This window comes from Nyctibius grandis, chromosome 2, assembly GCF_013368605.1.
Source record: "Nyctibius grandis isolate bNycGra1 chromosome 2, bNycGra1.pri, whole genome shotgun sequence".
In the NCBI taxonomy this organism is placed as follows: Eukaryota; Metazoa; Chordata; class Aves; order Nyctibiiformes; family Nyctibiidae; genus Nyctibius; species Nyctibius grandis.
In genome coordinates, this window is record NC_090659.1 from 69845883 (window position 1) to 69859151 (window position 13269).

Genomic DNA, 13269 nt, shown 5'->3' on the forward strand with positions numbered 1-13269 from the left:
CATTTCAATACGAACTAGGAAATGGATTAAATTAATTCACCTTCAGCAATAATTTTTCTAACTGCTACATCAGAATCTATGAGAATACATTTGTCCCTCCCTTAAAGGCAAAAAAAATGGTGAATCAAGCCCATGTCACTGAGGAAAGAAGGAAAGTCATACCTCCCTAAAGCCTCCAGTGTTTTGAAAATCTGTGGTATAATATATTAACTTCTAGTTTCAATTAGTGTGGTTTATTATCCCTCAAGGTCAATATTTTAAATTAAACTTCATTAATTATAATTTCACCTCAGCAAAAGTCATTATCTAATTATTATTTAACTGTATATTACTGTTACTTAGCTTAATAAGGCAGTTGAGGGTAGACCTAATATAGGAGGCTTTAAGCAAAGTTGAATATAATTGTTTCTTTTAATGCACATTGTTTTAAGAAATTATGATAACAATAACTAGCATAAGGTAAGTAAAATAGTAATTGAGGTGAGGTAGGATAGGATTATGGGGAACTAAGTAAGGCCTATGGTAGATCTCTTTGACACAAGCCATGCCTCTAAACGTTTTTATTTTCTGTCACAGCACAGAGGTTCTGATTCAGGCATTCAAAATACAGCTTAAGCAGAGTCTTGAATGGATATGTAATGGTCAGCTGAGAACCTCTCAGCAGAAGGTACAGCTGTGATCTCATCTGTACTATACCTTGGATAAAAGGTTAAGACATCTCCACTAGCTCTGGTAAATACTAGTCTTTTAGGTTGTTTTGCAAGCTACTTCCTTCTCTGCACACAATTGAATTGGGCATGGTTTAAGTACAGGTTGCTAGAGTACAGTCTAGTGTGGTACACTGCGGTCAGAGCTAAAAGAAACTCCCATTAGGTTGTGTTCCACCCAGTGGTCTTGTTCATGTCCTTCCACTTCATTTTTATTGCATCATTGTCACTGCCTAGCCTGTAATGAATATTCAGTTGCTCCTTCTCCCACTAATGAACTTGTAGGGTATAATGTTATATTTATATCACTGTGATTAGAGTAATAGAAAATGCACATTCAGATTTAAGATATATTACCAGCCTAAATCCATGATCTATTACGTGAAACTTTTTTTTTTCACACCTGACTCTGTCTGCCAAGATTAAATTGGAGTTAAAAAGCCAAAAGGAAATAGGCTCTTTCTTTTCAGAGGGCTGGCTGTCAGAGTTCTAATTTGTAATTTTCCTTTTGAGACTGTCAGAGGCCCTTTTTGCAAATTAAAAATTTAATTACTACAGTTGCAAGGGTTATCACTCACTCACTGCAGGGAAGATGAATAGTGCAGAGCTATTAAATAAAGGATACTTGCTAGAGTTATTTTTAAAAGTAGTTATGACAAAAGTACTACTGTTCTTTCGGACAATAATTTGATGTCTCATCTAAATTTCTACTGTCATTCCGAATAAAATGACATCTATGCCATGTACTTACGTTTTAAAATCCTTCCATAGTTCACAGGTGTTGCTAACTGCACCTTTGCTCGCATCCATAGCTTTATAATTCACAAATTAATTTGGGAATTTCTGTATTATTTTGACTATATGCAGCTAATCAAAAGACAGAAATAAAATCTTCAGACACTCATTCATATGTAGATATGAATCAGATATGGTCTGCTGGCCAGGTTCAAAATCTTTTTGTGCTTTCCCTCTATGAACGTTCGGGTGTTCAAGTAGAACAGCAAATATTTATACTCTGATCTTTATTTACAGAATTTCTTTTGATCCATATCATTTAGTCAAAGGAGCCACCTGGGTTATCTACCCATATGAAATGACTTTCTCGTTTGTGTAGGTTTTCCCAGAAAATTCAGTGCTTACATTGGGCACTGATGCTGTGTTTTTTGCAGGACCCCAATTCCATAAGACTTTTCCCTGACACCCATATAAATCAGATATTTTATCCACAGACTATGTATTTTAACACATTCCCTTCAATTAACCTAAACTTCATGATTTTCTTAAATATAATACTTTCTTCATAAGACATTATTTCAAACAATTTCCTAGTTCTTGACCGTTTTTAACGTAATGTTTCCGTACTGTAAATGAATGTTTTGTAACAGATGAGGGACTAGCTAAGGATTAAGATGTACATTATAAATTATATAATGTGATGCAAATTGTACTACTGTCATTTACTTATTGTCATTTCTATCAACATTACCAAAATTATTTTTCCTAGCAATTTATGTTCAAAGAAACTGTTTGAAAATATATTAAATTGAAGTCATCTGAGGCTGGACATTTAACAATATCTCCAAAATAATGTATGATATTGACCATTTAATCAAATGGTTTACCTTTTTAGAAAACTTCTCCTCCAAAGGCTCCTCTCCCCTCCACTCCCTGTTGAATCACTGTGACAGCTCTTCTCTAGGTACTCTGTGAGAAACACAATTTTAATTTTCATATGTGTCTCTCCACTGCTTCTCAATACCATTATATTTCTCAATCTTCTTAAAGACTGCTGTTGAATAATGACATGATCTGCATTTAATGAACATCACTATGAACTCTTCTCTTAGTGTAAGACTACTTTTCTAGAATTAATGCAGCACTAGCATGTTGGAGGAAGTATTTTCAGAAGAAAACACTTAATCATATCAGAAATCCAACTAGTCATTTTAATGATGGAAAGTTAAGTTCTACCTAAATATAAGCACATGGTTGCAGTATCTCAATGACGTCTCTTAATTGTGATTTCATGATTCATGGCTTTGAGTATAGTCTAACATAGCTGATACCTAAAGTGACTGCTAAGAGGTTTTTCTACTTAGATTTTTTTTTCCCCACAAACATCACTGAAATTTTATGGTTAGGTTTAACTCTATCCATAAGTTATTATAATCAAATGTCTAGCTTCATTTCTAATATAATATATCAATGTATAAACCCTCATTTAAAGCTCAACACAGCATAAATAGATGGAAATTTGATTAGCTACTTCACTGCGTGCTCTAGTATTCTGCCAAAACAGAGTTGCTGTATTTGACTGAATTTTGTTTAGGCTTGCTGCACAAGGAGACTACTTTGCTGGAAATACAATGAACAAAGTATAAACAGTTTCTGTTCCAGTTTTAAAAAAAAAACCAAACAACAACCAAACAAAGACCACACCCAAACCGAACAAACACACAAAAAACCCACAACAAAACAAAACTTAAACCCATAAGAATCCATAATCCCTGTGGTAATGACCAAAGGCATAGACTACAAGTCAGGGGAAAGATTAAAGTTTTATCAAGTATTTGATTAAATTCAGTGCTCCACAATCATTGCAGAGTGTATGTCAAGTAAAGATAAAAATACCTGTCCAGTAATGTGGCTAGTTTGGCACCTGTGTAGAAGCCTAATGACATAGAGTTTTCTTAAATAGAGTTTGAAAGGCTGAACGTTTTAGAGAGTCTGGTTGCTTACTTCTTTTAGAACCAAATGAATGATAGTTATATTATGCTTCCTATAGCTCACATTCTCCTACTACTAAACTTTATTTTTTTGCAGATGGGAGCATTGGAAGCACTTAACGATCTGTCACTGGTAGCAAGCACAGAAGGAGCCAAAATAGACTAAGCTGACTTCCAAAAGGATGGTGTCTGTTTTACAAAGAATGAAAATAAAACCAAGGAACTGAAATAAAATTGCTGTACCTGCTTTTATTTACCTTTGAGAGATACTTAAAGAAGCTGTAGGGACCACTTAAGATTCTTTCTGTAAGTTAGCACATTTCCTTAGCAGTATAGTGGGAGATGAAGAGCTGAAACGATAAACGTTTAAAACCCGCTGCTATTTATTTTGTTAAAACTCTTAAGTAAATAGTTCAAAAAGGGAGAAGTTTGAAGAGGCAGAATTAGATACAAACTAGGGAATTCTTCAGAATATTTTGTGTCTTCAGATACTCCTGAGGAGATCTACATTGGCCTTCAGGCTGTCACTCCTTCCAAGACATTTTCTCTCCCAATAACACTTAAATTAGCAAAGCACTAAGTCAGAGGTGTTTTGTGATTCATCTTTGTGATCAAAATGGCAATGGAGCTTTTGCATTCAGTTTGCATAACGTCCTACAACATTTGTAGTGAAAGATGCAGATGATACGTGTTCTGTTGAATTATAGGTCACACATATCACCAAGAGCTAACATCTTCAGTTAAAATTGGAGATGGTTAAACCAATTGAGTGAGAGTGAGCAACAGAAGAGTGATAGAGAATGTCCAAAACAGAAGAGTAGGTGTAATAGTAAGCCTGGTTTTCTCTGAGCATTGTCAAAATTCATCTTACCTAAACTGAAAGCATCTAAGTTAAAAAAATAGCTGCCATAGGCTCTCTTAGGCATCAGTGGAGAAAAACAGGGCTGAAACTGAGCTGAATCACTCTCTGAAGGTCTTACAACATCTGGAGCCAGCAGCAACGATATTTGTCATTCAGATACTTCAGTTAAGTGTCAAAAATAGGTGTGATGAATCTTGGTCATTGTACATTGGTCAGAAAAGTCGTAGGTAGCATGGAAACACTAAAGGAGAAACAAGGTTTGAAACTAATAGACTTTATCTCAAGGGGTCCACATGACTAAATAAAAGAGAGCCAAAGAAATTCCACTGGATTCTGATCATCTACATTACATCATTGGGTGCTTACTCCGTGTCTCTGTTTTTATCTGTTCCAAATAGCTCTCAAAAGCCAACATTTAGGCATAGTTTAGGAGACAGTTAAGTCCAAAACCTTCTCCAAAAGGTAGTATGGAAAAGGCTGCATAAAATACTCCCTTAATGCCACCCTATACAAACCTCTAAAACTGTATTTAAAGGTACCCTGAAGCTATCCACATGTCCCCATACCATTCTTAATGGCACACAGCATACATCTCCATTTTCACATTATAAAAATAACACTCTGTTGGATGAAGACAAAGACCTCTCTATTATTTCAGATACTGTGAACACACAAAAGCAGGGTTTTCAGGAGAGCACAGGGTTCAGAGGAGATCCAAGGGCTATGCAACATAAATATGTTAGTATGCCTTAAAGTCAGTTCCACTTGTCCTGGGACCAATAATAATTCACTAGTTTTGTTTAAGTTAGTAGCACAAATACAATAAAAAACCCCAAACAAATTCCCTCAATGATATAATAGGTTGGACATTTAATGATCTCTCACTGGAAACACAGTTTAATCTGCCTCCCCTCTGTTCACATAACTGCCCTGGAAATAAAGTAGGGCACCTGACAAAAGGGGTCACTTTAAAGTCTAGTTTAGTAGTAGAACACCCTCACAGGCTGGCTATTGTTCATTCAGAGAGTTAGAATAGGTAGGATTGGCATTGCTTAGTGTCTGCCATGTTCACCAAGGCAGGTCTAATTCAAGATGTCTGTAATGTGGATGCCTACTTCTTAGATAACCATTCTGGATTGTTTCTTTTGTAAAGATTAAGAAATAGACAATCCAAGGAATGATGTACGTGCCCTGTTTTGAACATGTTCTTTAGAATAAGGTGAGATGCTTATTACTGTCTGTTTATTAAAAGGGAAGCCTAAGGTGACTAATTCAGATATTGTAAAGTCCAAGACTGATCAGCTGAATCACAGTATGGATGTTGGTTGGCATAATGAAAAAACTGACTCAGTTTTCTAATTTTAGGCACTTGTGAGCTGGCAGCCAACATTTTTCCAGACAAAACTCTCCATTTAAGAGCCCATGAGAGTTTTTGCCCTTTCTAGACAAACTATAGCAGGGCTCTGAAGGCAGACATTTCCACTTACAAATCATTTCAGCACCAAGAAAGTCAGGAAGCACATACATCAGAAACAGGGATTTTTGTCTGTGAAAGGGACCTTAAAGGTACTCAATACTTTTTCTTCAGAATGAAGGTTCCTCCACAACAGAACCATACCAGGCAAGTTGCATGGTGACAGAGATCCTCCCTAGGAATTGTGTAGACAAAGCAGAGACCTGATATTTAGAAATCATAAGCGTATTAATTAGGACATAATTCATATTAGTTTGCCTTACACCCCAATATAAGTATACACCCCCAATATAACTATATACTTACAAGATACTACACAGCTCAGATGCTACAACACTTAAAAACTAGGATGCAAACATAATGTTAAACTTCCAGTAATGTATTTTATTTACATTCTACAGTTTTAGAAATAGTTGAACCATTTTTATTCAAACATTTCAAGGACATCAGTTGTGTCTGCTTGGGTGACAAATCCAACACAAATTGCTCTGAAAATGACTTCGAATTTCACAGCTCTTAAAGTAACTATTTAAAAAGAAAGGTATTTGCACTTTTAAATGTGGTTAGAATTCTAGACTACATACCAAAAGGGTTTTTGTTATTATTTCTGACTTGCGTAAATAGGAGCTGCCTGTTTGCATAGCACAGAGCAGCCAGGCAGCAAATGTGGCTTGTATCAGCTGTAAGAAGCTGCTAATTACCTATATCAGCACTGCAGCTGTAGCTCCTTGCTAAGGATAAGAAATTATGTACCTCGCTTTATACAGGAGTTCATTCAGTACTAATTCATTCACAGTTACATTCCTCTATGATTATCAAAATGCCTGGGGGAAAAAAACCCACAACACCACACAAAACAATTATTTTCTTGAAATAATCTGAATAAGTACCAAACATTGCTGTCTGCACAGTAGAAACAAAATCAAAGGCCAAAAAATATTCAAGAGCACATAGTCAGTAACAAGCCATGAAAGTATATGTCACTTCCAGAAGTTGCAATTATTTCTAAGTACAAATGCATTTTTTCAAGAAATACATCTTAAATAAATACATCTTGCATGTATTTAAGAGGATCCCTCTTTGCCAGAACTGCCTTGTATATTTTTTCCTTTTCCCCTCTTAGGTGCCACATCAGGATTTCGCTACCTTTACTCTTCCTATTTCACACTGTACCCATTAAAATAAAGATTAAGGTCAGAAATATTCAGTTACTGAGAAGTCCTTTACCTTTCATAACATTCAACCCTTAAAGATTTATTCTAATAAAAAATTTCCATTTTATATAATGAGGTGGAATTTTGTTTTAGATGTTCTAAACCATGTTTTGATGTTTTCCAGCTCTTCACTCACATGCTATCTGAGGGCTACCTGAAACATCTGTGCACTAGTAGCGATGAAGGACTTATGCAGTATGAACAGGAAATTCCCTAGACATCTTGCCTGGCCTGGTGACATGGAGTACTAAAGAATCATTTGCATTGACCTTGCTGGCACTATTTGAGAGTTATGGTAAAACCACATTAAATGTTAAAATGTTATACAACGCAACCACAGGCTAGACAAGCAAAGATAAATGGTGATTGCGGGCTATCTGCCCTTGGAAGAGAGACCCATAGATATTTTGCTTTATTTTTTTCAAAGGTAAATAAGATTAATACTGGATGTGTAGCATAGATCAGAAATATCTTTCCCAAATGGTAAGCACAATAAGAAAGAGGTATTTGTTTGCTAAAACTTTTCAGTTGTGCTGTAGACATTTAACCTGAATATTGGCAGCAAAAGAAGAATGGCAAATTCACACAGAAATGGGGCATGTTATTTTATTCAGTGGTCACTGAGGAGAATATATTAGGTAATTTGCACCTTTTCTTAAAAAAATATTGTGCTTCATATTTTATTTGGTTTATGACTACAGTTAAATGGAGGTTAGAGAACTGTTCAGCTAATTGTGAAGTAAATACTTGAATTTGGTCTACAGAATAATTCTCTAACCTCCCCTGACTACATCCACCCACTGACTAGTTCTGTATTATCTCCAATGGAGATTCAAACTGGCTCAGCAAGACACTTATACTGCAGACATCTAAGCGTGTGTTTGGAGCTGACTCCTATTTCTGAATTACACATGCAAAAATTTTTATGTACAGCTGGCTCAGCATCTCTGGTTCAGAAGCAGTGATATTTTCTGTGATTTACTTTTATGTTGGCAAAGCTGATTTCTTAATCTTTTCATAGGTGAATAATCCTTAAACTTCAGTATCTACTGCTATTGAAGCTGATGGATAACACACAAAATGAAGATCACTGGCATGCATAAGAGTTTCAGCATCAGGATTTATATGCAAATTTCAATGAATCTCAGCTGTGGCAGAAATAAATTAATTCCTCATGATCCTGAATACTCCCCTTTATATATCTTAGTTTACCTTCAGAAAGTCCATTGATCTTTCTTCCTGGACTAAAATAAATAGACTGATCTTTACTTTATTCTGATATTTTCCCTTGTAAACCTGAAGAGGTTACAATACTGGAAACTGTGATTAAAAGAGGATGAGGACACACAAGATAGTGTAAGGGTAAAAAGAAAACAAGTTTTCCCATTGTAATGCTCAGAATGCTTATTTACTATTAAGCTTGGTATTTATGAAAAAGGTACAGCAATACTTGGTTGGAATACACTGTCTTCAGACTTATGACTAAACATAAGCAACAGATGAAACTACAGTGTCATGCAGTACAAACAGACATTGCAACTGCTGTAAACGGTTATTTCTATACTTTTTTTAAAAAAGTAGGTTGATTTTGACATATCTTTTTATATAGTGGCAACAACCGTCAGTGGCATCATAATGGTATTTCAAAAGAGATACTATCATCTTCCTCTAGTCTTCTGTATACTAGGCTACAAACAAAACTAATTGCTTAATTTTATTGTTCATACATTAACAACTAACCTTTAATTAAACCTGAAGGCAAGACTTTGTGATATGAACAGCTTTGTCTGATATGAACTATTTTATTGTTTGTGCATGATTTCTTTTTGCTTGTTTACCTTTCTAGATCTTTGAAATTTCTTTGTGGAACAAACATATTAAATGTTATTAATTTCTTTACACGTAGTACTCCTGGTAGAACAGTAATTTTACTCCTCCTCTCCAAAATCTGTGAAGTTCTGTTAAAGTGGGAAGACGTGTTGGTTTCACGGACAACTGCTGTTACCTTAGTTTTGCCCCATCACTTAGTCAAACTGGCAATTGTTTCACTTTTCCAATGTGAAGCTACAGTAGTGTCAGGCTGAGTATTTTATCACTAGGTAGCAGTTTCTTTTTCACTTTCTCATGAAACAGAGGGTAAGAGAGGCCTGTATAAAGCCCAGTGAATACACCATTGATTTTGAAGATCCCTACATCAATGTCAGAAACAAAAGTTATTACAGACTTTTATTAATTGTTTTATCAGAAACTTACAATCTACCTTTCACAAATAAAAGTCTACAGTCAAACAAAACCACCACTATTCCTACATAGTTTTATTGTATGTAAATTATTATTATCATTACTGTGATCTATGACTGAAAAAAAATCATTCTGTAGAATAGTTGAAATACCTGCAATATAAACGCAGACATCCCAGTTCTACTAGCTTCATCTATGCTGATGAATAGATATCCAGGGAGCAGCATCTTGCTCCCAAGCTTAGTGCTGCAGAACAGCTCATGCCTGTATTTTACCAGGGAGACACCCAAATGTAGAGTGGCTGCATCTGCACTGCATAGAACTTGGCTTTAAGTCCCCTCTTGTCTCCAGGTAGTGTCTTTGTAGCCCTAGGACCTAATCACTGTTTTGCTTATGTGGGCATAATGGGACATTTTCCTAGCAAAAATTTTCTGTGAGTAATGTGCTTTAATTAAGTGAAATAGTGTTTTTACAATGTTAAGGTCAAGGTATATGTAATGTGTCCTGTGGTATGATGTGAGTGCTTTATGGGGATGTTGCAGGAAGCAAAATTTGCTAAGAGTATAGGATTATCTACAGCAGAAAGAAGTCAGTATGACGTAGTCTTCCAGTTTTCCTTTTGGGAGTAACATCTCATGTTAAAAACTGGCTGGATGGCCGAGCCCAGAGAGTGGTGGTGAATGGGGCAAAGTCCAGCTGGCGGCCGGTCACTAGCGGTGTTCCCCAGGGCTCAGTTCTGGGGCCGGTGCTGTTCAGTATCTTTATAGATGATCTAGACGTAGGGATTGAGTGCACCCTCAGTAAATCTGCAGATGACACCAAGCTGGGTGGCAGTGTCGATCTGCTGGAGGGTAGGAAGGCCCTACAGAGGGATTTGGACAGGTTAGATAGATGGGCCGAGACCAACGGCATGAGGTTCAACAAGAACAAGTGCCGGGTCTTACACTTCGGCCACAACAACCCCATGCAGCTCTACAGGCTGGGGGAAGAGTGGTTAGAAAGCGGCCCGGTGGAAAGAGACCTGGGGGTGTTGATCGACAGCCGGCTAAACATGAGCCAGCAGTGTGCCCAGGTGGCCAAGAAGGCCAATGACATCCTGGCCTCTATTAGGAATAGTGTAGCCAGCCGGTCTAGGGAAGTGATCGTCCCTCTGTACTTGGCACTGGTGAGACCGCATCTTGAGTACTGTGTTCAGTTCTGGGCCCCGCACTTCAAGAAAGATGTTGAGGTGTTGGAGCCAGTCCAGAGGAGGGCGACCAAGCTGGTGAAGGGTCTGGAGGGTCTGACCTATGAGGAAGAGCTGAGGGAGCTGGGGTTGTTTAGCCTGGAGAAGAGGAGGCTCCGAGGTGATCTTATTGCAGTCTACAACTACCTGAAGGGAGGTTGTAGTAAAGTGGGAGTTGGCCTCTTCTCCCAGGCAACTAGCGCTAGGACAAGAGGGCACAGCCTCAAGCTTCGCCAGGGGAGGTTCAGGTTGGACATCAGGAAGAATTTCTTTACAGAAAGGGTTATTAGACATTGGAATGGGCTGCCCAGGGAGGTGGTGGAGTCACCATCTCTGGATGTGTTTAAGAAAAGACTGGACATGGCACTTAGTGCCATGGTCTAGTTGACAGGGTGGTGTCAGGGCAACGGTTGGACTCAATGATCCCTGAGGTCTCTTCTAACCTGGTTGATTCTGTGATTCTGTGATTCTATGTGAACTACCCAGCAGAATTGCATCCAGGTTTGTTTTAGAGTGAAGTAGAAGTTTCTCTGAGAAGAGAGCTTGTGAGTAAATTAAAAATTAAGCAATGTGGATAATCAAAAGACTTAGGGCACCTAATTTTCTTCACAGTCTATACTGCAGTGTTGTCTCTCTTTAAGCTAAAGTGTTTGTACTACAGCTCTTAACAGAGCTAAGAGTTGGATAGAGCTGGGGTAACAGAGTAGGAAAAATGCAACCAAAGTAAAGAAGATGTTAACAGTTTTCATATACATTGTAAGTTTTCAACCAATTAAGATAATAATAAACTGGCTGGCAATAAATACTGGGTTTAGATATAAAAAAAAAATATTTGATAGAATAACGAAATATTGAATTAGATTGATTACATGTATATTGTTCTAATAACATGCTTCAGGGAGTGGTCCCTGTTTCCCTTCTAGTAGACCCACAGAGGCCCATGTATTTATTTCTCTTATCTAGCATTCGGTAGTAGTCTAGATTTGTCCACCTGACACACTACTTAGAGTACAATCTGTCTCAGTACTGCTAAGTTGTTTGTACCTCTTCATCCACAGATCCATCAGGCACACTGCACAGATCGTACTTGTTTGCTCCTGCTCATTGCATGACTATGGAAGATTTCACCAAGGTCCTTAATGTTTTGGGGGAGGGAGAGGTTAATTTTTCGTAGTGATTAAGGAGGTATTGAAATCCCTCAGTGGGAAGCTGTCCTGAAATGTCCTTTTGGTGGATAGGAAGAATCACAAAGTTTTTATTTTGTCCCTTCTCCCTAGGCTCAATTTGGAGTAGGTCAAAGCACATTACAACAGATTCTTTGCTCTCTTAGCCCTCTGGAGCCTTCTTTCAGCTGCAACATTTTGCAGTACTTAAAGTGATTCTTTTTTAAGTGATATTCTTCCTAATGTGGCCAAGATAATATTATTTTGATTGTCTCACATACAACAATGTTTATGTTTCTAAGGCAAGATACTAAAGTGCCAGCATACAAGCAAAAAAAAAAAAGAGGAATATTCTGAGAGTATCTGTGCTGTTGGAGGGCCAACATGGCCTGAAAGCAGAAGACTTAGCTTGATCCGGTGTACAGTGGTTGTGAGAGAGGTTTCTGTAGGGAACTAGTGAACCATAGTCGTACAGGCTTTTCTAGGGAGAGCCCTATTTGTCTCTCCTCCTAAGGTAACTGCATTCCAGAAGGGAATCTCAGAAATGCTCTGAGATTGCAGAGAAGATGAATTGAGGACCAGTACACTGGAGCAAAACTGGGATTAATTCCAAATGACACATTGCCTACATAGCTGCTGAGTTTACATAACTGGGAGTTTTTAAATACATCTTCAGTAAATACCTGTCAAGAATGGTTTTATTAAAGTTGATCCTGACATAAAATTGCTGACCTCCTGTAATCCTGCCCTGCCCTGTTTTTATGATCCTATGATTATATGTATAAAAAAACCCCAGGAGCAAGCAGCTTAAATTTGGATGGCAGCAAGTTTTTTATACCCAAATAGCCTCAAAAGTAAGGTAGCAGACCACTTTCAAAGCTCACCCAACATGCCAGTATACGTAGCCTTGTGCAAAATCAAGCTTTAGGTGCATGATTCAATGTTTCTGAGTAAAACTTAGGTTTGCCAAGTACTTCAGCATTTGCAGGAGGCAGAACGTTGGCACTACTTTGGACATCAACTCTTAAATTCTGCTTAATTTACACTTCAAACATAAAAGCTTGTTAACAACTTTGCCCCAGCTCTATAACAATTGAAGGTTTTTGGGGAATATCCAGAGGCAGAACTTTAGGTACTCTAGTCTAATTTGTTTTAAGAAGGATTATGAGATGTGTTAATCAAGCTGGAAATATACTCTCATTGCCATAAACATTTCTCTTTTATCAGAGGAACACTTGGACAAAGCTTTCTGAGGTAATATATAACAAGTGGACTTAAGTTACTAAATTAAATAACTTTCTGAGTGTTCAGTCTGTTACAAATTTGTTTCAACTTGAAATATGAGATTGTAATATAGAACTTTAAAGTCATAAGCAAGTGCTTTTAGGTTTAAGTTGGACCATCTTTAACAACAAATTTACCTTGATTCAAATATTTTCCATTACATCTACTGCTCCGGGTAAACAATGTCTATCATTTATAAATCTGACAAACAACATAAGCTGCAGATAGTATACTTGAACTTGCAAACAATTTTGGTATGTCTGAACATATTCTTATGAAGTAAAAACTTAAAGATAATCATGTTAAGAAAGGCTGAAAAAAAAATTCCATGGAAAATATCAGAAAGATAGGTTGATAAGAATCTTCTTCCTTT